Below are 25,183 nucleotides of genomic sequence, written 5' to 3'. Positions count from 1 at the left end.
TGAATAGCAATTAAGTTCATATTGTTTAATGTGATTTAAAGCTTATGTTTCCTTATTTATTTTCTTTTTGGATGATCTGTCCATTGGTGAAAGTGGGGTGTTAAAATCCCCTACTATTATTGTGTTATGGTCGATTTCCCCTTTTATGGCCGTTAGCATTTGCCTTATAAATTGCGGTGCTCCTGTTTTGGGTGCATAAATATTTACAATTGTTATATCTTCTTCTTGGATTGATCCCGTGATATTTATGCTGTGTTCTTTCTGTCTCTTGTAATAGTCTTTATTTTAAAGTGTATTTTGTCTGATATGTGAATTGCTACTCCAGGTTTCTTTTGATTTCCAGTTCCATGGAATATTTTTTTTCCATTCCTTCATTTTCAGTCTGTTTGTGTCCTTAGGTCTGCAGTGGGTCTCTTGTAGACAGCATATATATGGGTCCTTTTTTTTTTTTTTTTTGTATCCTTTCAGCCAGTCTATGTGCTTGGGTTGGAGCATTTAATCCATTTACATTTAAGGTAATTATCCGTATGTAAGTTCCTATTACCATTTTCTTAATTGTTTTGGGTTTGCTATTGTAGGTCTTTCCCTTCTCTTGTGTTTCCTGCCTAAAGAAGTTCCTTTAGCATTTGTTGTAAAGCTGGTTTAGTGGTGCTGAATTCTCTTAATTTTACTTGTCTGTAAAGGTTTAATTTCTCTGTCAAATCTGAATGTGATCCTTGTTGGGTAGCATAATTTTGGTTGTATGTTTTTTTCTTTCATCACTTAAATATGTCCTGCCACTCCCTTCTGGCTTGCAGAATTTCTAGCTTTTAACCTTATTGGGATTCCCCTCTATGTTATTTGTTGTTTATCCCTTGTTGCTTTTAATATTTTTTCTTTGTAGTTAATTTTTGATAGTTTGATTAATATGTGTCTTAACGTGTGTCTCCTTGGATTTATCATGTGTGGGACTCTCTGTGCTTCCTGGACTTGATTGACTATTTCCTTTCCTATATGAGGGAAGTTTTCAACTATAATCTCTTCAAATATTTTCTCAGTCCCTCTCTTTTTGTCTTCTTCTTCTGGGACCCCTATAATTCGAATGTTGGTGCATTTAATATTTTCCCAGAGGTCTCTGAGACTGTCCTCAATTCTTTTCATTCCTTTTTTCTTTATTCTGCTCTGCAGTAATTATTTCCACTATTATATCTTCCAGGTCACTTATCCGTTTTTCTGCCTCAGTTATTCTGCTATTGATTCCTTCTAGAGAATTTTTAATTTCATTTATTGTGTTGTTCATCATTGTTTGTTTGCTCTTTAGTCCTTCTAGGTCCTGGTTAAGTGTTTCTTGTGTTTTCTCCATTCTCTTTCCAATATTTTGGATCATCTTTACTATCATTACTCTGAATTCTTTCTCAGGTGGACTGCCTATTTCCTCTTTATTTGTTTGGTCTACTGGGTTTTGACTTTGCTCCTTCATGTGCTGCATATTTCTCTGTCTTCTCATTTTGCTTATCTTACTGTGTTTGGGGTCTCCTCTTTGCAGGCTGCATGTTTGTAGTTCCCATTGTTTTTGTTTTCTGTCCTCAGTGGGTAAGCTTGGTTCAATGGGTGTGTAGGCTTCCTGGTGGAGGGGACTGGTGCTTGTGTTCTGGTGGATGAGGCAGGGTCTTGTTTTTCTGGTGGGCAGTACTATATCCAGTGGTGTGTTTGGGGGTGTCTGTGAACTTACTATGATTTTAGGCAACCTCTCTGCTAATGGGTGAGATTGTGTTCCTCTCCTCCTAGTTGTCTTGCATGGGTTGTCCAGCACTGAAGCTTACTGGCCATTGAGAGGAGCTGGGTCTTTGCCTTGATATGGAGATCTCTGGGAAACCTCTCGCCGATTGATATTACATGAGGCCGGGAGGTCTCTGGTGATCCAATATCCTGAACTTGGCTCTCCCACCTCAGAGGCTAAGGTCTGCCACCTGTCTGGAGCACCAAGACCGTGTCAGCCACACAGCCAGGTACATGGGGAATTTTTTGCCTTTGGAAAGTCTGAGGTCTTCTGCCAGCATTCAGTAGCTATTCTGTAAGAGTTGCTCTACATGTAGATGTATTTTTAATGTATTCGTGTGGATAAAAGTGATCTCCACTTCTTACTCCTCTGCCATCTTGAAGGTCCTCCTGTAATTAAGTCTTGATTTGCCATTCTTGGGACAAGTCACTTCACCTTGAACAGGTTGGTACTTTTCTCTTCTAATTATTATTTTTTAAACAATTCCCCATTTTGATCAAACTCTCAGTCTCTCTGAGAGATGTGATCAGATTTTAAGTTATTAGTACCACTGTCAGCTACTGATCTATAGTTTTTGCAGATTGGTTATTGTTTGGTGTGGTATCCATAAGTCATACATCTTTGGTTAATCCCTGTGACATTCACAGGTCACAGTTCCACATTCATAATCCTTAAATTTTTCATTCTGTTTCTTTTCCTTCTTTCTTTTTTATTAGAGTTCTTTTTTTTTTTTTTTTTTCTGGTTGCACAGTACAGCTTGCAGCATCTTATTTCCCTGACCAGGTATTGAACCCTGAAGTAATAACATGGAAGTAGTAACATGGAGTCCTAACCACTGGACCACCAGGGAATTCCCTCTCTGTTTCTTTTCTGGTGTTCTAGACTTAGAAGGATTGTTTGCTTGGTAGCTAGCTGCTGCAAATCTTCATTTAAAGCTTTTGAGAGAATACAATGAATTGTGATTATTAACAGGATAATTCCCAAAGTTTGGAGCGCACTCCATGTGCCCAAAGCCTCAAAAAAATCAAAAAAGGACCCCATTGAAGAATTACCCTTTTAAGCCAAGTAGATTGCTCAGTAATCTTATGTAACTGCATTTTAACTTCTCTAGAAGTGTCAATTCATGTACAGCAGGTGGTGTTGGCAACAGCCCAGGTACATTTTGCTCAGCTAAAAGGTAATCAAAGTCTAACCTATTTTCAAGAACAATCTTGGTCAAAGAGTCTATGTATCTCTGCTGTGAAGCTAATGTCTCAAGTACAGAATCTGCAATGTCTTTAAGAGTTAAGGACAGATTTCTGATCACATCCTGATTTGTATCTATTCTTAACCAGGGAATGGATTTATTCACAGAGATTGCTACATTTACCTGTTTAAGACAAAGGTGAGTCAGGTTTTTAGTGCATGCAGAAAGAGAACCTCCTAGCCTGAAATAAAGTCTTTCTAAATGCCTTGCAAATCTTGGTGCTGATTGTGAGATCTCTTTATGAATAGGGCAAATCTGATCTAGATACTTAAGGATAGGTGAAAATTTTGATGATAAATCCAGCAGTCTGAAAGTCTGCCTCCCATTTTCAGTAATAACCTGGGATATACAGATGAAGGCATTATATTTCCAAGTCAATGTTTGAGTAAAGGAAAGGATAAGAAAGAGACAGGGTTTCATGTTTGGTTAAAGTATGTCCATTGTCTTGGACGGAAGCAGTCTACCTTAATGTTAGCTATTTCTCTTCTTTGTCAATTTGATTTGGAGGTCTCTAGCTTTTGTACAGGGCCAGATGCTGGGTGGGGTCTTCTTCTTCAGTTGTGATATATATATATAAGTTTCAAGTCCCTCAAGTTTGACTGCCTTCTGGGTAGTGAGTAGGATGTGGTACAGTCCCTTCTAAGGGGATTTAAAGGTATTTATTTTTGTTAGTGATTCCAAATAAGAAGGAAGGGAGAAAATTAGAAATGTTAGTTTTGTGAATCATAGATGGATACTTAAGAAAAGTAGAAGAATTCAGAATCTAGTCTAGTTTACAGGTACATAACAAACCACAAAGACAATTAACAGGACTAGACCATAATATCTACAAAGATACAAACATAAATTTTCTCTCTACAGTTGCCCTCATTATTTTACAAAAGATAATCACAATAGGGCTTCCCTGGTGGTGCAGTGGTTGAGAGTCTGCCTGCCGATGCGGGGAACACGGGTTCATGTCCTGGTCCGGGAAGATACCACATGCCGCGGAGCAGCTAGGCCCGTGAGCCATGGACGCTGGGCCTGCGTGTCTGGAGCCTGTGCTCTGCAATGGGAGATGCCACAACAGTGAGAGGCCGGCGTACCACATACACAAAAAAAGATAATCACAATAATTTTTTTTTGTATTAAAGTTGGCCTAATGTTTTATATAAGTGCAACAAGAATAGTGATTAACTATATAATTTCTTTTTAAGAATGCTTTGTTAATACTTTTTATAAGGATTTTTAGACTGAACCCTCAAAAGTCTGAGACCAGGAAACCAAGCCAAAACCAAGGCCATCAAATTTTACATGCAATGCAATTTCAGCCAAAGCCTTGGAAATATAGCCAATGTTTCCAATGGTGTCCTGTTACAAGGAGAACAGATTCTTGTTGAATTTATGCAAATAAATATATTGTCATGAAAATAAGAATACTCACTGATGAGGTTGCTTCCATATCTTGACTACTGTACATAAAGCTGCTATATAAACATTGAAGTGTGCCTATCTTTTCTAATTGGTATTTTTATTTTCTATGGATAAACCCCAGGAGTGGAGTTGCTAGGTTGTATGATAATTCTTTTATAATATTTTGAGGAACCTCTATACTGTTTTCCATAGTGGCTGTACCAATTTACATTCCCACTAACAATGTTCTAGGAATCCCTTTTCTCCACATTTTTGCCAACGTTTGTTATTTATTGTCTTCTTATGACAGCCATTCTGACAGGTGTAAGTTGTTATCTCGTTGTGGTTTTGGTTTGCATTTTTCTGATGATTAGTGATGTTACACATCTTTTCATGTGCCTCTTGTCTATCTGTATGTCTTCTTTGGAAAAATGTCTATTTATGTCCTCTTCTCATTTAATTTTTTATATTGAATTGTATGAGCTCTTTTTATATTTTGGATATTAATCCCTTACCAGGCATATTGTTTGTAAATACCCTTAAATGGAAACAACTTAAGTACCCATTGATAGATGAATGGACAAAGAAAATGTGATATATATATATAATGAAATATTACTCAACCATAAGGAAGAATGAAATATTTCCATTTTTGATAACAAGGATAGACCTGATAGTTATTATACTTAGTAAAATATGTCAGACAGGAAAAAAAACAAATACCAAATGTTTTCACTTACATGTGGAATCTAAAAAAACAAAAACAAATAAACAAATATAATAAATCAAAAATAGACTCACAGATACAGAAAACAAACTAGGGGTTATCAGAAAGGAGAGACGTGGAGGGAGGGGTGAAATAGGCAAAAGAGGTGCAAACTACCAGTTATAGAATAAAAAAGTCACAGACACAGAGATGCAATGTACAGTATAGGGAACCATGTCAATATTTATAATAATTTTGTATGGTGTATAATCTATCAAAATATCAAACCACTATGTTGTATACCTGAAACTAAAATAATATCATTGGTCAACTATACTTCAATACATTTTTTTAAAAAAGAATACTCACTGAGAGTTTCTGAATTCTGAAGGGATAATGAGGTAGAGAGAAAAAGTAAAGGTCTCATCTTTGTTCACTGAAGTACATCTTACCAAATTGTTGATAGATTAAGAGAAAATATTTCTTTAAATCTGGAAAAACATTTAAAAAATTAAAATTTTAAACAGAAAAAAATCAAAATTATAAATTGTTTTAGTCCCATGTTCATTTAGTTCCATGTTATTATTTTTTTTCTGCCTGAATACATTTTTTCCAATAATTCTCTCAACCTTGCCTGATTACAGAGGGTGAAAGGGACAGTGATAATTCCTAGAAGTTTGTAAGGTTCTTGTTAAGGCTTATGTGATTTGCCCAATGAAATGGATATCTTCATCACTGGAGATTGTGTAAGATATATCCCAAGAAGGAAACACATTTCTAAGTTTCTTTACCACCATGAGGGTATCACCCATGAGGCAGGGGAAATCTTCAATGAGTCTGGAAAATATGTGTAAGATAACAAAAGCATATCAAAACCTCATACTAAGTGGCCTTTGAATGAAGTCCAGGTGGTAAAAGATCCAGGGAAAGGAGGTCTGATATTTTAGGGACAAAAATAGTTTTTCTTAAATGCACTATGATTGGTGAAGAAATGCAAAAACTGAAAAATGGGGTTTGCCAAGGAGCCAGAAAGAATGCAGCAGACTTCTTGGTTTTCCCATAGTCCTGGCTGTTCCTTTAATCTCTCTGATTTAGGAGCTGACTCTTGCCATGTTACAAGAACATCCGAAGACAAAAATCTGGTATGAGGGTAGTTTTTTGCAAAAGCAGAATGGACTTCATCCACATGTGCCATAATCTTTACAGATTCTGTTGCTGCTGCCTTTGCATGAAAGTCAGTGAGGGCATTTTCCTGATACTTGGGTTCAGTCCTTTTGATATGAGTCTCAATTTTAAGACAGCCATTTCAGAATGTTACATAATTGTAAGCAAAACTTAACTCTTTTTTTTTTTTTGCGGTACGCGGGTTTCTCACTATTGTGGCCTCTCCTGTTGCAGAGCAACAGGCTCCGGACACGCAGGCTCAGCAGCCATGGCTCAAGGGCGCAGCCACTCCGCGGCATGTGGGATCTTCCTGGACTGGGGCACGAACCCGCGTCCCCTGCATCGGCAGGCGGACTTTCAACCACTGCGCCACCAGGGAAGCCCTAAAACTTAACTCTTTTAATTTTGGGAGTACTAAGTTTAAGTTATACAGGGAATTATCTTGGAAAATTACAGAATCCTTGTTTTCTAGGCAGAATACTTTAAAAGGTAAAGATAAACATTTCATAATTTCTTATTATCAAGAGTAGACCAATAATCAATAATAATTTGTCCTTTTAGGGGAGGAAAGAAAATTAATTTATAGTTTTACATAAGTACACTATTGATATGAAAGCTCACTCTTAAACTCCCCACAATAACAATTTAATTTTAACTGGCTTGATTACACAAGGTTCTTTCTCTATCTTTCTTTTTCTCTCCTTCCCAAATTTCTATGTCCATAGTTTGTCTTTCATTTTCTTCTTTCTCATTCTGAAGTAACCAAAAGTTTTAGCTTAGATAAAATCACCTGCATTTCCCTTAACAAGTATCTATCTTCATACCTCATACCTTTCTTAGCCCAAAAGTTCTTACTTTCCTTGCAGATATTGTTGTTTCCCTTATTATTTCTAGTAGCTTTAATTTCACTTACTAATTAGAATTCTTAACTTTTAGAAACTTTAATTTCTAGTGAAAACTAAGAAGTAAGCAATTGTGAAATGTATATCATACTGGTGATTTTTTATATTGGTAAATTTATTAATACATTTCATATTTTCTAGAAACACATTTCTCACAGTGCAATCTTTCAATGTAACACAAGATAGATTTAATTAGAGACTTACATTTATCTTTAGTATCTCTGCAATAGGAATTCAAAAGTAGATAAACTCATGATCAGTACATAATGTTACACTATTTTATTTTATCTGGAAATAATTAGGCAAAACTCTAAAGTTTTTAGTCACCAAACATATTTTGGAAGTTTTTTTGTTTTGTTTTTTTTTTTTGTGGTATGCGGGCCTCTCAATGTTGTGGTCTCTCCCGTTGTGGAGAACAGGCTCTGGACGCGCAGGCTCAGCGACCATGGCTCACAGGCCTAGCTGCTCCGCGGCATGTGGAATCTTCCCGGACCGGGGAACAAACCCATGTCCCCTGCATCGGCAGGCAGACTCTCAACCACTGTGCCACCAGGGAAGCCCAGAAGTTATTTTTAAGTACACATACCATAAAATATAATTCTTGCTAAAAAGTTTATCTATAAACTCTTATTCCACTTACATGTACCTAAATCATTTGCTCTCAACACGTTTGGATTACCAATGAGAATTATATGAGACATTAGATAAAATCAGCCTTTGTTCTAAGTTATTATTATTTATTATAATACTATTAATTTGCTGACAAATTTTGCTACAAAGATAACATGACTATGACAAGTAAATCCAGGTTGAATAAAATTTCTTTATATGCATGATATTTAATGTTAACTTTAAAGATGTCTGTTTTAATTAAACCAATTAACTTAAATTAGCTTTCAATAACAGAGGATTAGCCCAGATCTTGAGAATTTGAATAACATTTGGGTTAGTTTCTGACATATTGCTGAGAAGTTTAGAATGCCTAATCCTTACAATCCTTGCCTTCAAACCAGCTAAATAGAGCTCTTTTACTAATTAATTTTGTCAATACCACCTAGAGATATAAAAATATAACACAACTACACCATACACATATAGGCAAGCAAACAAACATATAGATACATACAGAGACATAGTTACTAATATTTGTGCAGAAGATTTATAAAATTTCTCATTAGTGCAATTTCCAAATACCTCCTTTCTCTCTCTTCCTTATAAAAAAAACAAAAACAAAACCAAAAAACTCTTCTTAAAGTTTGCATTTCAAAGAATGACTCTTAGGTCCTAGAGAAGACTGGGGAAGAGGGCAGGAAATCTGCATCACAAAAACACAGATTAATTGCAGGACAATTCTGTTTCCAATGTCCTGATTTTTTTTTTTTTTTTTTTTTTTTTTGTGGTACGAGGCCTCTCACTGCTGTGGCCTCTCCCATTGCGGAGCACAGGCTCCGGACCCGCAGGCTCAGCAGCCATGGCTCATGGGCCCAGCCGCTCCGCGGCACGTGGGATTCTCCAGGACCAGGGCACGAACTCGTGTCCCCTGCATTGGCAGGCGGACTCTCAACCACTGCACCACCAGGGAAGCCCTGTCCTGATTTTTTCAAGCATTTTGAGAGGAATAGGGGAGGGCTGGGGGTTTGGCCAAAGAAAGGTCAGGTGAACTTTGAACTTCTGTAGACACTCCTCACTCCTTTCAACCAGCAGAGATCTGCAAGACAAATAGTTGTTTCCAATTTCCCAAAGAATTGAGTTCAGCTTTGCTTTTATCTCTTTTATTTTTACTTTTTTGTTAGCTTTTTGCAATGAATCCTTCAAAGAAGCTATTTTGGGATTTCAAGAACTTTTAGAGGCTTGTGCATACTAATTAAAATAATATGTGTCCCATTCTATTTGTTTGATTTGGGAGCCCTTGCTTCTAGGTGCACTTCTTAAATGACCTTATCTATTCAGAATGTTCCCCATAACTGCCATTGAAATTTCCCATTAGAGCTGTTTGATAGGTCCCAGGCTACAAATGCAGTTCAACCCAAATGTCTGTCTAGTCATCTCTAGCCATAAATGGGGTGTAACTTGCATTTTTACTCAACCATATTTTGGAGCCCCCAACCTGATGGTTACCAGGCTAAGCTCTCAGGAGGCAAAACGAGCTTAAAAAGGTTTTGTTGTTTTCATAAATACCTATAGCTTCTGAGATCACAGTGTTCAGATATAAAATAAACAGGTGTGCCAGAAGGTGGTGTGCCCAACTCTTTAGATATAATAAACTCCAAATAAACAAAATTTTATTCACCTGAAACCTCCCACTGGACTCAGTTTGGCATAACTGGTGTGATCCCAGACCCAGTCCAAATCTAGCCAGTATCCACCAACAATTTCTATGGAACCTGGAAATTTCAGCCTGCAAGGCTAAGGGCTTGGCTCTGGACAAAACCATCTGTCAAGTCAATTTGGCTTCAGGCAGAAATGTCTACTAGCTCGAGCTGACCTGCCCTGTAAAGGGAAGTCAATTATCCTGGGGGCTTGATACAAAGACAGCAGAGCTCAAACCAAGAGGTATTCACCAATGGTCCTTGGAAATGTCAAGGAAGTCAGAGAACTCAAAGGGTTCATGGGGAACCACCACTGCTTTTCTTGTCCCCAAAGCTACCAGAAGACTGCTTTGATCCCATCTCTGCCACCAAATCTGTTAAAAACAAAATTCAGCCAAGCAAATTTGAGGACCTAATTGGCTTTACTCAACAATTCATGAATTGGGAAGCACCCCATCTAGTAAATAGAAAGGCACTTCAAGGAGCTATATAAAATAAAAGGCTTTTTATGAAATGGGACAGAACAAGGAGGTTATCAGCAAAATAGAAGAAAAGAATGTTTTACACAAGGTTACCTCAATAGTGCTGACCAGGAAATTGCAGGAATTCCATTCCTACTAGAACTTGAAACTGCAATAAAGTCTCATTTTTTCTGTCCTGAGGGCAAGTGACACCACCTTAGGCCTGTTGTTTCTTTTTTTTTTTTTAAACACATCATTATAGTATATAACTGAAATTGGGATATATATATAATATTTACATATAGTATATATATATATATATATACACATATATATCTGTATGTACACATACACAAAAACAAACATATATATGTATATGTATATACACACAGACATATACATGTGGATATATAGGCTTAGTGATCATGGTCTTATTTTCCAAATTTTCTATTTAATGAATGTAATAAAAAAATACCTGTTGAGAACCTAATATGATAGTGGTGAAGAAAAGAGATGATATCTGGAATGTTAGCTTAACAATTGGGTCAGAGATTTCCTACATAAATGCACTGAATCACTTTAGGCATTAAGCTTCCTCTTACTCCATGCGTTAGGTAGTTAATCAGACATTAGCAGCAAGGAAGTGACAGTGGTGAAAAGGCAAGAGGGGAATAATCGTCACACCCCAACCATGTGGGAACTCTCCCCTGACCCCACCCAGAACGGGCGAAACTATGGTCATGTGGTGGGCAATTTATCCTGATAAAGAGGGAGCACAGTACCAGGAGGGAATTTCCCTGGGCTGCTCATGCCCAGACCAGACAGGTTTATAACCTATAATAAACTCAAACTCATTATACCATCATTATAATAAAATCTGCAGGTGGTTTTGCCCCCCCTCCCCGACCCGGGTGGGCTGTTCTTAGAGAATCAAGGGTAAGGGCATGCCCCCAAATGAACTTGTTACATAGCTTGGGACTGTCAATCAAATAATGATCCCCTGTCACTCACCAATGATTGTGCCCTGCCTCCTCGCAGAATGCTCCTTATAAACACCCCTTAAGCCTGCACAGAAGTGCTGGTTTTACTTCGCAGAAACAGCCTGCTCTCCCACTGAGCGTGTAACTAAGCTTTAATAAACTTTGCATTATACTTAAGCCAGGAGGGGTAGTCTGCAATTCTTTGCTTGGTATCACAAGGACAGAGATTGCTGGTCTGGGTCTTCCCTTTACCTCCTCAGTTGAAGCCATTTGACAAAACACACGCCAACCCAACACATGGAAGGATATCACAGAAACGACAGCCTAGTGTTGCATCCTTGTAAGCAATCTTAATATGCTGATTTCAATTTTTTAAAAAAGGTCTTAATAACTATGAACAGCAATAGTGAATATCAAATCTGCAGTAGGTATGTAATGGGCAAGAGTACTACAACTTCCCATTTTATTTACTAGCAAGAAGATAAAAACTTCAGGTTTTTAGACGTCATCTTCAAAGTTCCATTAGTTCTTTACTAGAGCAATGCTATATATTATCTTATACTAATACCTTTATTTTTAATACCTGAATATCTTCAACAATTCTGTGGAGCCCATTCCTTTCCTAGGTCTGGCTCTGTCTTTTTCTCTTGTGGGGTGTGTGTGGGTGTGTGGTGGTTTACATTGGAAAAAAAAAGAGACAGAAAAAAAAATTCCAGTTAGAATGTTTCCTATCAGTCCCCCAATTTTTCTTTATTCCCATTTTTATCTTCTGTCCTATATGTCTCACCCTGTGTTATAATTATCTCTTACTGTGTATCAATTTACCCTCATTTTAGTAGTAACTTAAAAGAGCAATGATAATTTATTGTGCTCAAGAATCTGCAATTTGGGCAGGACATGGCTGGTTGGATAGGATGGTTCATCTCTGCTCCATGTGGTTTCAGTTAGGGCAGCTCAACTGGGATTGGAGGATCCATTTCTAAGATGGCTCACTCACATATTGGGTAAGTATGTGCTGGTTATTTTCCAGTGACCCCATTCCTCTTCACAAGGCTCTCTCTATGGGGCCACTTGGATTGTGACTGGGTTCCAAAAGACAGTAACAGAAACCTGAAACATGCAGAATTCTTCAGAGCTACAGAGCTAGTGACAGCTCCTAGTGTCTGAAGTCCTGGGGTCACAAATTGGCAGTGGATCACTGTTGTCATGTTCTAATTGTAGAGCAGTTACAGAGCTCACACAGTTTTAACTGTTGGATACATAGAGCACTCCTTTTGGGGAAAGAATATCAAAGAACTTGCAGTGTTTAATCTACCACACACCAGCCACAAGTATCTATTTTTCCCCCATGTACAAAATACATTCACTCCTGTCACAGCGCCCCAACCCCCAAGTTCATCTTGTTGAACCTAGGATCTTGACATCTAAATCAGGTCTAGATATAAACGAGGCTTCTTGGATGCAGTTCATATTAATATGAAGACATGTCAATTAAAGGGAGCAGTTGTCTGCCCCCATACATTTAGCATACAATGTTGCAGCTGTAAGGTAGTGATTGATAAGGCAACCAAAATATTTACTCCCATTGTAGAAGAAGGAGGGAATGGAAGCCAAAAGTATATAGAAGCCATGGGTCTAAGAAATTCTGAAATTCTACTTGATGTTGCAGGTTCTTTGAGTAGGGCCCAATCTTACTATCTATGATTCTTTGTGCTTATTGACTTAGTCCCAGGAAATTTATCCTCCTTCCTTTCCATAGTAATGGCCCATTTTGCAAATGAGTAGCCATGAGGTAGGGGGTAGATGGGGTCCCAGGCTGAGCAGCTGGAGTTTGTCTGGATGGGCAATTGGAGTTTGTTTCCCCTTGACATTTCAAGGAAAAAGATAACAGCAGGAGTGGAGAGGAACTAAGCTCTGCTGGAGTAGAAAGATACCAATAATGTGACTACATCTTTCATTCTTAAGATCAAGGAGACCTCCCCAACTACACATGCACAGAAAGGTCCCTCAGGGGTCAAAAACGGAGGGGGCAGTAGCCCATAATATGTTCTGCCAACCTCCCAGAGACCCTCACGCTGGAATCCATCTTGGCTAAAAGATGCACACGCACCTTAGGGAGGGCCCTGAGTCAGATCAGATATGGGAAACAAGCAAGGTGATTGGCCAGAGGCAACAAAGAAAACAGCCCCCATATAAGTGATCTAAACCATCCCTTTCATGGTCCTCACTAGTGAGGATGTCCACACTCTTCTTTGAGTGTGTAGCTCCGATCTGTTTCTGTCCGAAATAAACTGCTGCTTTGTGTGCTCTCCCACACCTACTGTGCTTCTAATACACTCTGTGCTTGCTTTACTATCTCTGTTTGTGAAATTCTTTTCCCAAAGAAGGTAAGGGCCAGAGCTCTGCTTCTAGCCACTGGTCCTTGGAGGTCTAACAGTTAGGATTCCCTGTTTTTCACCCATGTAGCCCAGGTTCAATACTCAGGCAGCGAACTAAGATCTTGCTTCAAGCTGCTGCTCACTGCAGACACACTGAGGTCAATTAAGCCTATTACCTGCTTCTAGAAGGTTTGGGATCTAAAAGTCTTTTTTTTTTTTTTTTTAATTTTATAATCTCTCCTTCCTTTTTGATCCAAGCTGGTAGAATGTCACATATTTTAGGTTTCAGGTGACAGCATACCGCTTCCACATACAAGAAATCCATTCTAGTTATCTATTGTTCTGTAACAAACCATTTCAAATTGAATGGGTTTAAACAACAGCAATTGTTTATTTTGCTCAGGAATCTGAATTTTGGGAAGATTTTTCTTAAAGGTAATGATACTTTGCTCCATGTGGTATCAGCTGAAACAGGGTGACAGAGCAAAAAGGTTTACTTTGAAGGCAGCTCAGCCACAAGAGAGGGAGATGCACACTTGCTTATTCCCGGAGAGCCCAGCCAGGCTGGCAGGCTGTGGGCCCTCCTTCATTCTCCACATGGGCCTCTCCATGAGGTTTTGTTTTCAGTATGGTAACTTGTTTCCAAAAATGATTGTTCTAAGACATAGAAAGTGGAAGCTGCCATTTTTTTCCTATCTTTTCCTCTTAAAGAAAGACCAGTTTTATTATTAAGGTTGATGTCTCTTCCAGCTACAGAAGTGAGCATATAATGCAATCTGGCCAGTTAGAGCCTTGTATTTCTCCAGCGGTATTGATTCAGGCCTGGGCATGTGCTTCAGTCAAAGCCAAGTAAATCACACATAAAATTTAAAGGCAAATATTGGAAAAGGTGTTCTACATAGTATTAACTATGTCTGGATTGTTAGGGAATATTTTTGAAAGTATTTGCAGAGTCTCTCTGGAAATTATAGTAACACCCAGAAAAGTTGATACTAGGATGAAAATTTTTTTGTAAGAATGTAGAACTATCTTTGCCGGAAATCAAACTTCACTCTATTTTTCAGTTCTGGGAAAATATATTCCTATGTTGTGATAGTTCATTAAGCTTGCTTGATCTGGGCCTTCTGTCACTTTCAAGAGATTGAGTCATGGCGAAAGATGTTTTTCTTCTAACTCTCTATCACTAATATGTTTATTTATTACACAATTCTCAGAATTATTTAACAAGAAGATAATCCTTGTCTAAATTTGACCTCAGAATATATCTTTAGCCTTATTTCTTACTGTATCAATCCCTTACCCCTTGAGTACAGTTATACTGATTACATAAAGCTTTATTTTAATTATTTAATGCACTTTGCAAAATTTACAACTTCAGCTTAGATAACTCTTCTCTTCTTTACTTGTAGAGGGAAAAACCTACTTATCTTTTAGCTAAACCTACTCAACTTAAGCTAAAGTATCAGTCACCTGTGAAAGATTTAATACTCCCCCCAGGAGAAATGGGACATTTCATCTATGTCATTTTTATTATCATTCCAAATTTTCATTTTATTAATACCATATGTTACAGTTACAGTATGTTATTAGTTTGTACATCCCTCATAACTACAACACATAAAACATATTAGTAAAAAATAAATTATTTTAAATAAATACAAGATTATTGTTGACCATTAAGATAAAAATTTTAGGCATTATTTTCTCTAAACTTTGATTTGTTGGCAACCTGGAAGCCAAAATTACTCCTTTTTTTGGATTGCTATGATGCTTGCATGTAAATAATAAATTCAAGGTGAACAATAGAGTTGACAAAATTTGGCAACACAATATACATTAACTGGGATATTGTGGAAATAGAGTAATGTTTTGAAAATTTAAACATGTCCTAAAAGACAGAAAATTTTTGGTTTAATATAATAAAGTAATGGAATATTGGCTCTTAATGTTTAATCTTGGTTCCCTTTCTTTTCAAAAGAGTCTTAAGAATTTTCTTATAATAACTTTTTAAACCTCAATTTTCTCCCTCTTCTCAATTTCAATTGCTTTATCTTTTCTTTATGTATGTTTAAAGTTTAATATTTCCATTCTTAGAAGAGATGTAACAAATTTTATGTAGTCCTTATAAAGGTGAATTCTTCAGGTAATATATTTCAAAGACTAATGAAAATATTATCCATTACAGTGAGAATAGGATAAAACTACACTTACCTTTTACTTTTTGATTTATATGCACAAGTCACACTGTTAAAATTAGTTAAGTTCATGCATGAAGAAAAATAAAAATATAGTTTTTTGTGATGTGATTGAAAACATCTGTACATACATTGTTGTGTGTTTAGGATTAGTATTTTCAAGGCTATGTTTAAATACTGATAAAATGTTATATCTTCAACAGAGAGGAAGAAACAAAAGAAATGGCTTAAGGGAAAGATCAGACATTTTGTCTTAGGCATAGTGAATTTGATGTGATAGGAAGACATTTAAGTAGAGATGTCTGGGAGACAGAGAGTGATAAGAGACTAGACAGAAAGAAAAAGGTCAGCAACAGGAGAGATCTTTCTATCAGTGTAGATAGAAAGCTGGGGAGGAAATGAGAGCTTTCATGATTACAGAGATGTAAGAAACCTGAGAAAAGTCCATAAAATGTAAAAGAAATTACCAGTGTCGTCCACCAATGCAGTCTTTTTGGTACTAATATAATTTGTATAGCTTTTTGCAATTTATGAAAAGCTTTCACATGCATTATATAATTGTGATAATGTGTGTAAGAGTGCTAATTATAATTCTTTTGTAGATAGTAGTTGTCTGGTCTATTGATTTAGTAGCTATTTTGTTAATAGGACAGAAGTATCTCTAAAGAGGTCCCAGACTTAACTACTCAAGGAACATTATGATAGGGAGTACATTTGAATGAAGGTTCTACTACTTCTTTCTTCACTTTAATGTCCACTTCTCCCAGCCAAATAATATGCTGAATGTACTCACATCATCCACCTGCTAGCCTAAAATCTCTTCCACCTCCACTGTAAACACTGTCAAATTTCCCAAAATTTCTGAGCAAGTCTTGTTTTCATTCATCCAAAACTCTCAACTAGCAAACAATTATATAGCAACTAAATGCCCTATGACTATCCTATGTTTTTTTATGGATAATGAATCATTTATATCTAACAGCAACATATTAGTAAGAACTATTATCATTCTTATTTAATAGATGAGGAAACTGAGGCACAGAGATGATAAGTGATTTCCCAAGGTCACATAGCTAGTAAATGTCAGAATTGGAATCTGAAACTAGGCTTTCTGTGTGTGTGTGTGTGTGTGTGTGTGTGTGTGTGTGTGTGTGTGCTTTTTTTACTTAGAAAGGTAAAGAAAAGAAAAAAGCTGACAACAACAAATGTGGGTGATGATGTGGAGCAAGTGGGACTCTGATACCTTGATGATAGGAATGCAATAAGGCATAACTACTTTAGATAGCTGTTCATGAGGAGAAAGCAAACAAATGTTAAAAAAAAGAAACAAAAAAACAAAACAAGACATACTCGAATTCATAGAGCATACTTATTCATGGTGTCCAAAAATTGGAAACACTCTCTCCATCAACAGAAGATTAAATAAATAGATTACGGTAGAGCCAATACAATGGAAAGTTCATCAGCAATTAAAAAAAGGAACAAACAACAACATGCACAAAATCTCAAAAACATTATGTTAAGCAAAATCATCCAGATAGATAAAAGTATATACAGTGTTATTCAGTTTACATTAGATCCAAATACAGGCAAACTTAAAACAGTTTTATGATTATCAAAATTATGTAGTGGTTCTGGAAAGTATAGGAATAGTGGTTTGGGAAATAGGATATTAACTGGATAAGGAAATGCCTGGGGAAGAACAAGGAGCACTTGAGAGGGAGGAGGTGGAAATGTTTTATGTTTTATTTTGGGTAGTGGTCACACAAGTGTATACATTTGCCAAATCTCTACTGAACAGTTTATTGCACGTTGACTACATCTCAGTGAAGAACAATTCTTCGTTCATATAACACTGTTACCAAACTCAGGTTTGGCTGCTTGCTGCTTGAAAGCCAATACTTGAGAGACAAGTGTTGGTAGGAAAGGAAAGTTTGCTTCATTCAGGAGGTCAACCTGGGGAGAAGGCAGATTTATGTCCCAAAGAACAAATTCCCCACAGCCCATCAGGGGGCAAGAGCTCTTAAAGAGGTGTTTCAGGGGTGCATAACTTGAGGGAGGGGGTTACGTGTAGAACAGCATGGTCAGCTCTGACAATTATTTCGAGATTTGTCGTGTAGTGGTCTAATCAGCATCATCTCGATTGTTTTAAGTACAGTTAATCTTCAGTTCCAGGGTTGGTTTGTTTCCATTTCCTTGAGGCCAGTTCTTGGAATTGTGTAAGATGGAGCAGCATATGTCATGGCTACAGTGTTATCATCATGTGGTTAACTTCTTCCACCTGCTGGGGGTTTCAGTATCTGCAAAACAGCTCAAAGGATATGGCTAAGACTATTATTTATAGCCCTTGATGAGAAATTAAAGTCCTTGACTTTGTTTAATGGCTAAATTATTATTATTTTATCTAACTTGATTGCTTTCCTTTGCTTCTGTATTTTCTCATTTCTCTGATTAAACTTATTCTTTGACAAAAGGCAGGCAAAAGGCAGGAAGAAGACAGAGGGCTCTGTCCTGGGAAGGCCCCATAGGGGCCTAATCCATTACAACATATATTCATAAATTTTAGTTTATTTCTGATTCTTTCATACAATAATTTTTTTTCACTAAAGTCTTGAAATTTACTTTATCACTGCTCTATTCACTTCAGAGTACTATGTTAAAAAAAATTGAGAGCATGAGAAATATTATCATTTGACATTTATTGTAAGCTACGAACAAGAAAGCTACTTAAAGTCAGAACTACAGAATGGTTAGTGTTATTGGCTATAGAATAAGACCTTCCATTAAAATCCCTGTTCTGCTGCTTAGTAGCTGTGTAATCTTTGGCAAGCTCCTGACAATTTCCATGTCTCAGATTTCCTTATATGTTAGATGAGCATAATAATATTTTATCACACAAAGATTCATAAACAAAAAAACAGTTTGTTAAAATTGACACTATTTTATACGTGATGAACAGATCAATCCAGCCTGGTTATCAAAGCCTTTCGTGATTTTAGCTCATTTTGTATTGGCAATTTATTCTCGTTTGCTTCATTATAAGAAGTTACTTTCTCTCTTCGTAGATGACATGATCTTAAATATAGAAGATCCTAAAGAAGCTATTAAAACTTTAGAGCTAATAAACAAGTTCAGCAAAGTTGTAGGGTATAAGTTTAACATACAAATGTAAGTTGTATTTCTAAACACTAGCAATATGGAAATAAAAATTAAATCAAGAAAATTGTTGCATTTACCATAACATCAAAAAGAATAAAATGCTTAGTCATAAATTTAAATAATCACAACTTGTACACTCAACATTACAAAACACTACTGAAAGAAATTTACAAATATGTGATAAAATGGAAAAAAACACCTGTGTTCATGGATTGGAAGCCTTACTATAGTTGAAGGGCCAATATTCCCAAATTGATCTGCAGATTCAATACAATCTCTATCAAAATTTCAATTACCTTTTCTGCAGAAATGGACAAGATGTTACCAAAATACATGTGAAAATTAAAAGATGCTGAGTAGCCAAAACAATCTTGAAATATAAAAAGTTAGAGGAGTCACAGTTTACAATACAAAGCATTTTACCAATCTACTGTAATCAAGACAGTGTGGTACTGACAAAAGAATAAACATAAAGATTTATTAAATAGAATTGAGAGTCCAGAAATCAACTCCTAAGCCCTCATGTTTACGGTCAATTGACTATCAACAAGGGTGCAAAGACCATTCAATGAGAAAAGAATAGTGTGTGCAACATATATTTCTGGGACAGCTGGATGTCCATCTGCAAAAGAATGAAGTTGGACTGTTATACCATTTACAAGAATTAACTCAAAATGGATCAAAGACCTAAAAGTAAAAGATAAAAGTATTAAATGCTTATGAGGAAACAAGTATAAATCTTCGTAGCCTTGGGTTAGGTAAAGCTTTCTTAGATATGACACAAAAAGCACAAACAACAAAAGACAAAATAGGTAAATTGAACTTTGTTAAAACTAAAAACTTTTGTTTATCAAAGAGCACTATGATTTAAAGTGAAAAACCCAAAGAATGGAGAACTTTTCTCAGATAATATATCAGATAAGGATCTAGTTTCTAGAATATATAAAAATTAGTTACAACTCAATAATAAAAAGGCAAATAACCCCATAAAAATGACAAAATGTTTGAATAGACATTTCTTCAAAGAATATACATAAATGGACAATAAGCTCTTGAAAAGATGCTTAACTTCATTAGACATCAGGGAAATTCAAATCAAATCCATAATGAGGTATCACATCACACCTACTAGGATAATTTTTAAAATATTTAAAAGCATTGAAATCATATAAAATATATTCTCCAGTCACATCAAGTAAAATTGACGGTTAATTTAACAGAAAGATATTTGGGAAATTCATAAACAAGTGCAAAATAAGCAACATACTACTAACTAAGAAATGAGTCAAAGTAGAAATCACAAGTGAAATTAGAAAATACTTTGAGATGACTGAAAATGAAGACATAATATATCAAAATACAAGAGATGTCACTAAAGCACTGTTTAAATATACCACATTAAAAGCTCACATTAAAAAAAGAGGAATGGTCTCAAAATTAACAACCAAATTTTCCATCTTAAGACATTGAAAAAAACAAGAGTAAACTAAACCCAAAAGGGAAGGAAGGAAGTATATAATATGGATTTGAGTGGAAATTAGTGAAATAAAGAATAGAAAGAAAAACAGTAGAGAAAATCAGTAAAACCAGAATGTCATTCTTTGAAAACAATAAGGAAATTGATAACCTTTTAGCTACAATTACCAATAAAAATAGAGAGAAGACTCAAATTACTAAAATTGGCAATGAAAGATGGACATTACTGGCAACCTTATAGAAATTGAATAAAATAATACTATTTTATTATGAATATTATGAACAGTTATGAAATGGTTGGGTATATATTCCAGACAAATAAGAAAAAAAAATCACAAAAATCTATACATGAATGTTCATTACAACATTATTTATAAAAGCCAAAAAGCGGAAATAATCCAAGTATCTATCAATTGATGAATAGATAAATACAGTGTAGTATATCCATATAATAATATATGGTTCAGCAATAAAAAGAGTTAAAGTGCTGTGGCATTCTATGATGTGGAAAAACCTTGAAAACCTTATAATAAGTGAAAGAAATCAGTAACAAAAGACTTCATATTGTATGACTCCGTTTACATGAAATGTCCATAATAAGCAAATCTATAGAAACAGAATATAAATTAGTGATTCCTAGAGCTGGAAAAGGGGATTGGGATGGTGGCTTCAGGAGTGTAATTAAGGTGTACAAAGTTTCTTTTTGTTGTAATGAAAATAAAGTTATCATTCAATCTTGGAGGGGATTGGTTCTGGATTCCAGAATCTGTGCACACTCCCTTAGATAAAATTGTGTAGTATCCACAGGTTTTGCATCTGCGTATAGAGAGAGCTGACTCTATTTTAAAACTGATGGAGTGATGGATGCCATACTCTAATACACTAAAAGCTATTGAATTATACACTTCATATGGATGAACTGCATACCAGGTGAATACTATCTCAATTAAGCTGTTTAAAAAAATATGCAAAGTATATACATAAATAACCACTCTGTCAATTTTACAAAACAAGTGCAAAGATTATAACATTTAACAAATAAAGATGTTTGCTTATTGTGGGAAGATGGAGATTAGAAAGAGGTACACGAATAAAAGGAAGTAAATAAACAAAGAATACTGACAGCACTGTGCTGTGAACTAAGGAATGCTATTATCTCAAACCTCTGCATCTGAGACCCAAATAAATACTAGGAGGTAAACTTTATCATACTGTGAGGATTAAATGTGCTACAAAATGCCAGGCACAGAGGAGGAACTGAAGAGATAGAAACTACAATTATGATTAGTCTTATTGTGGAAATAGGAAAGGAGACAGAATGACCTTCTGCATCTTAAAGCTTCTGGGATCTATTTCTTAGCTAAGGAATAGCACTACACATTCTCTTTCTCTGGTGTCCCCTCCAAGAATCAAGTGGATTAGAGCTTCAGCTGTATAGAATAGCAGCAGCAGTCATGAGGAGCAAGGGATCTCTACATACACTAGAACTCTGTTTTTTAAACTTTACCATTCATTAGATATACCTGGGGGAGCTAATTAAAATACAGATTGCTGGGCCTCAGATCCAAAGCTTCTAATTCAGGAGGTCAGGGGTAAGACTCAAGAATATGATTTTGTAACAAGTTCCCAGATGCTGTTGCTGCTGGTTATGGTCTGAGGACCAAGCACTGCGTTAGAGTCTTGAAATTCAGCACAGTTGAAAGTTATAAAAAGAGAGATGGTGAAACAAGCCAATTATGAGTAACAGAAGGAACATTGCTCAGGATGGAGATGTAACATGAACCCATGACACCCACCCCTCAAGCAATCCTCAAGCAGAAAAACTGATTTTTGGGTGTCTGCTAATTAGACTATTATGGAGCTTTCCTGGTGAAAGTAGTAGGAGACAAAAGTTGACCTAAACATAAATGGGCTAAGCCAGGACTGCAAATTTTTTTCCAGTACCCCTCTTCTTCTTTTCCCTTCAAAGCCACATTTATAGTAAATCATACAAAAATCAATCCTCATGAGTGCACTATGTTAATTCTTCACAGTTAACCTTTGGGTATTTAATAAAATATTTTTATTTATTTATTAAATACTCCTTTGGGTATTTCATAAAAGCTTTTTATTAAAGACATATATGGACCTTTTTATATAATCTTATTGACATTGAACAGTAATTGGGAAATGACATAAACAGGTACATAATTGTTAAGATTTAGTATTTAAAACTTAAGAGCTAAACTTGGGCTACTATATATATATATATGTTATGTGGCTATTGGCAAGTCACTTAAACCCTCTAAGGTCATTTGCCTGTAATTTTGGCCAAAAATATTTACCTATTGTAAATTGTAAGGATTAGATAAAATTGTATGTTCTGCTCCTGTCACATTGTAGATACTAAATAAATACCTTATGTCATTGTCTTAACTATCACAAAATATTCTGAAATGTTTAGCAGGTCAGGTACAGCAAACTACATTTGTTAAGTATTTGTAGAAATATGATATGACATTGCTATAAAATGAATAAAACATCATTTTTCCTTGGGTAAAACTTTAATTTTGAGGCATAATAAATTAAAAATAGTTACTCAGCAGAAATCACAAATAAAATAAATTATTCAAAATAGAGATATAATGAACTTGTGAGTGGAAAGTAATTATAACCTAAGATTAGAACGTGGGAAGTTATGAAAATAATCACTATATTAAGCCTACAATCATACAACATTGAACAACTTTGGTACTTGCATTTCCACTGACACAAATAATGAGCTTTAAAATCAAAAATGACAGTGTTAGCCTAACTAAGTCTATTCTTGTTACATATTTATGGATTTTTTTCTTTGAACTTATGTTCTTAAAAGTCCTGTTATTTGTATTTGAATCATTTTTCTTCTCCCATGAAATGATTACTTTTTAAAAATGACAGTTAAAATAACTAGTTTTTATTAATGGTATTTCATAATTCTCTGACTCCATTCACAGCATTGATTACATATTACAGCTATCTATCAATCCTTTATCTAGATAACTGTATCTAGATATCTGTATCTATTTAAATAGATTGATACACAGAGAGAGATAAGTGTGTGTGTGTGTGTGTGTGACACACTAATGGAAGGTGATAGGTTTGTACAGAATGTTGGCAGAAGGCTTAGCTTGTAGATTTCTGTAGCTTCATTGCCTTTGAACAGGGCAGCTTGGCTTTTATCTGTTTATATGTTTTCATATTTTCACATAGAACTACTTGAAGAAAGAATACCTAGATGAAAAATAATGTTTGAAAATCATCTACTTTAGAAGATTAACTTCCTTGTTGTTAACATGCACCTGCATCTTACCATATCCTAGCACAAAATGATCAGAGGCTTGAAAAATATAAGCTTCCTCTTAGTCTGAAGGTGTATCACTAAACTCTTAGGATAGAATTTTCTTTGTATAACCAATTCTTTAAACAAGGTACAGAAACAATTACAGATCTTTTTAATCAGAAAAAAATAAGTAGAAAATAAAGGAAAAACCCTCTGGTGTAATATGTCCATTTTTTATCATCATTACAGAATTGGAGAGTTCCTGTTTTAGTACGATTTCTATATAATTAAAGATAAAAGCTCTGATTTGAAAAACATCTAAGAATCTTTTAGATTCATATTCAGGAGTAGAGCTTGCTAACGATGAAATGTTTCCTCTGCTTTTTTCTTCCAGGAAATATGTGTATTAGCAAAAACACAACTAAACTAGATTCTGTTTACATTTCAATAAGAGAATATTTATTTTAAAGAATCGATTAAATATAGATATTATTAACAATATTAAAAAGACAATAATCTTGAGAATCATGAATCATGAAAAGGTGTTTTTCTTTAAAGCAAAAATATGTATGTAAGGTAAATATAGATAAATATACCATTTTATCTTGCCAGCATATTTGTATTTGATTCCCTTAGTTGAGTCCACTCTATGTTATCAAAAGAAGTTACATTCACATTTTAATGGAATGTTCAGCCATCTATGGTGGCACTATATACAAAGCTCAGTCAAACACAAAGACTGACATACGGTAACCTCTTTAATTATCTAAGGCTAGGACCTGTGCAGGAACTCTGGAAGAAAAACATGTCAGCTGTAGAATTAACTCCACACCTGAAGTAGGTGATAAGTTTACATTGTAGCTATGTCCTATCTTGACAGAATAAACACCTGCCATCAACAGGTGTATGGCACTAAAAACCTGAACAGGTGGGTTGTCACCTTAGCTTGGTCTTTTAATGAAGCTAGAGACTTCAGTGTCAGAAACTGTTGATTCCCGACCCTGACCCTGTGAACAATAGCGTACTATAACTCACATTCCTACTAAACGAAACACAGTCAATTAACTGCCGAAAAAAATGAAGGAGGCTTTTGACCTCAATTCCACAAGTACTTTCACCTTATTTCTGAAAGCATCCCACAATCACCAGTCTGGCCACATGTGCGGCAGCTGAATTCCCTAGCAGGTGCTTTATGGTGAGCTAAAGACTGGCTGGTAAGTAGGAGAAGCAGTTTAAGGGCACTAAAGCAGAAATTAAAGTGGCACAGTATAGTGGCTTGTCTGCTGGGAAACAAGAGAACAGCAGATGGAACAGATGAGAGAGCAGCAGTCAAAGCTGTGTACCATCAAAAACTTGGGGAAGATACTGATACAGAGCAGGGAGAAAAGTAAATTCTGCCAGGCTCTGCAAAATGTGACTAGCATCATTGGACAATCCTCTAGGGTTCTTGTGTGACTTTACCCATTGATTATGTTAGCATAGCATTGCACAAATAGATGAGGAAATGTTGTTTGAAATCCTATTTGGTATTTTGGTATTTTAAATTCAGAAGGCACTAGGCTAGGCCTTGGGAGGAATCAAAATAAGAAACAATCCATATTCTCAAGTACAACCCAGAGGGAAATGCATGGCTTCCACATGACTATATTCAATAACTATATGGATTATTTCTTCATCTACACACTTAGACTAGTACTGACAGGAAAAGCTAACATGAAAACACATTTCAGAAAATCTGATAAACCATAGCCGGCC

This window comes from Delphinapterus leucas, chromosome 7 (genome assembly GCF_059928025.1).
Source record: "Delphinapterus leucas isolate spDelLeu-1000000601 "Yukka" chromosome 7, BTC_Dleu_Yukka2, whole genome shotgun sequence".
NCBI classification, from domain to species: domain Eukaryota; kingdom Metazoa; phylum Chordata; class Mammalia; order Artiodactyla; family Monodontidae; genus Delphinapterus; species Delphinapterus leucas.
Note: the sequence above shows the minus strand (reverse complement) of the source record.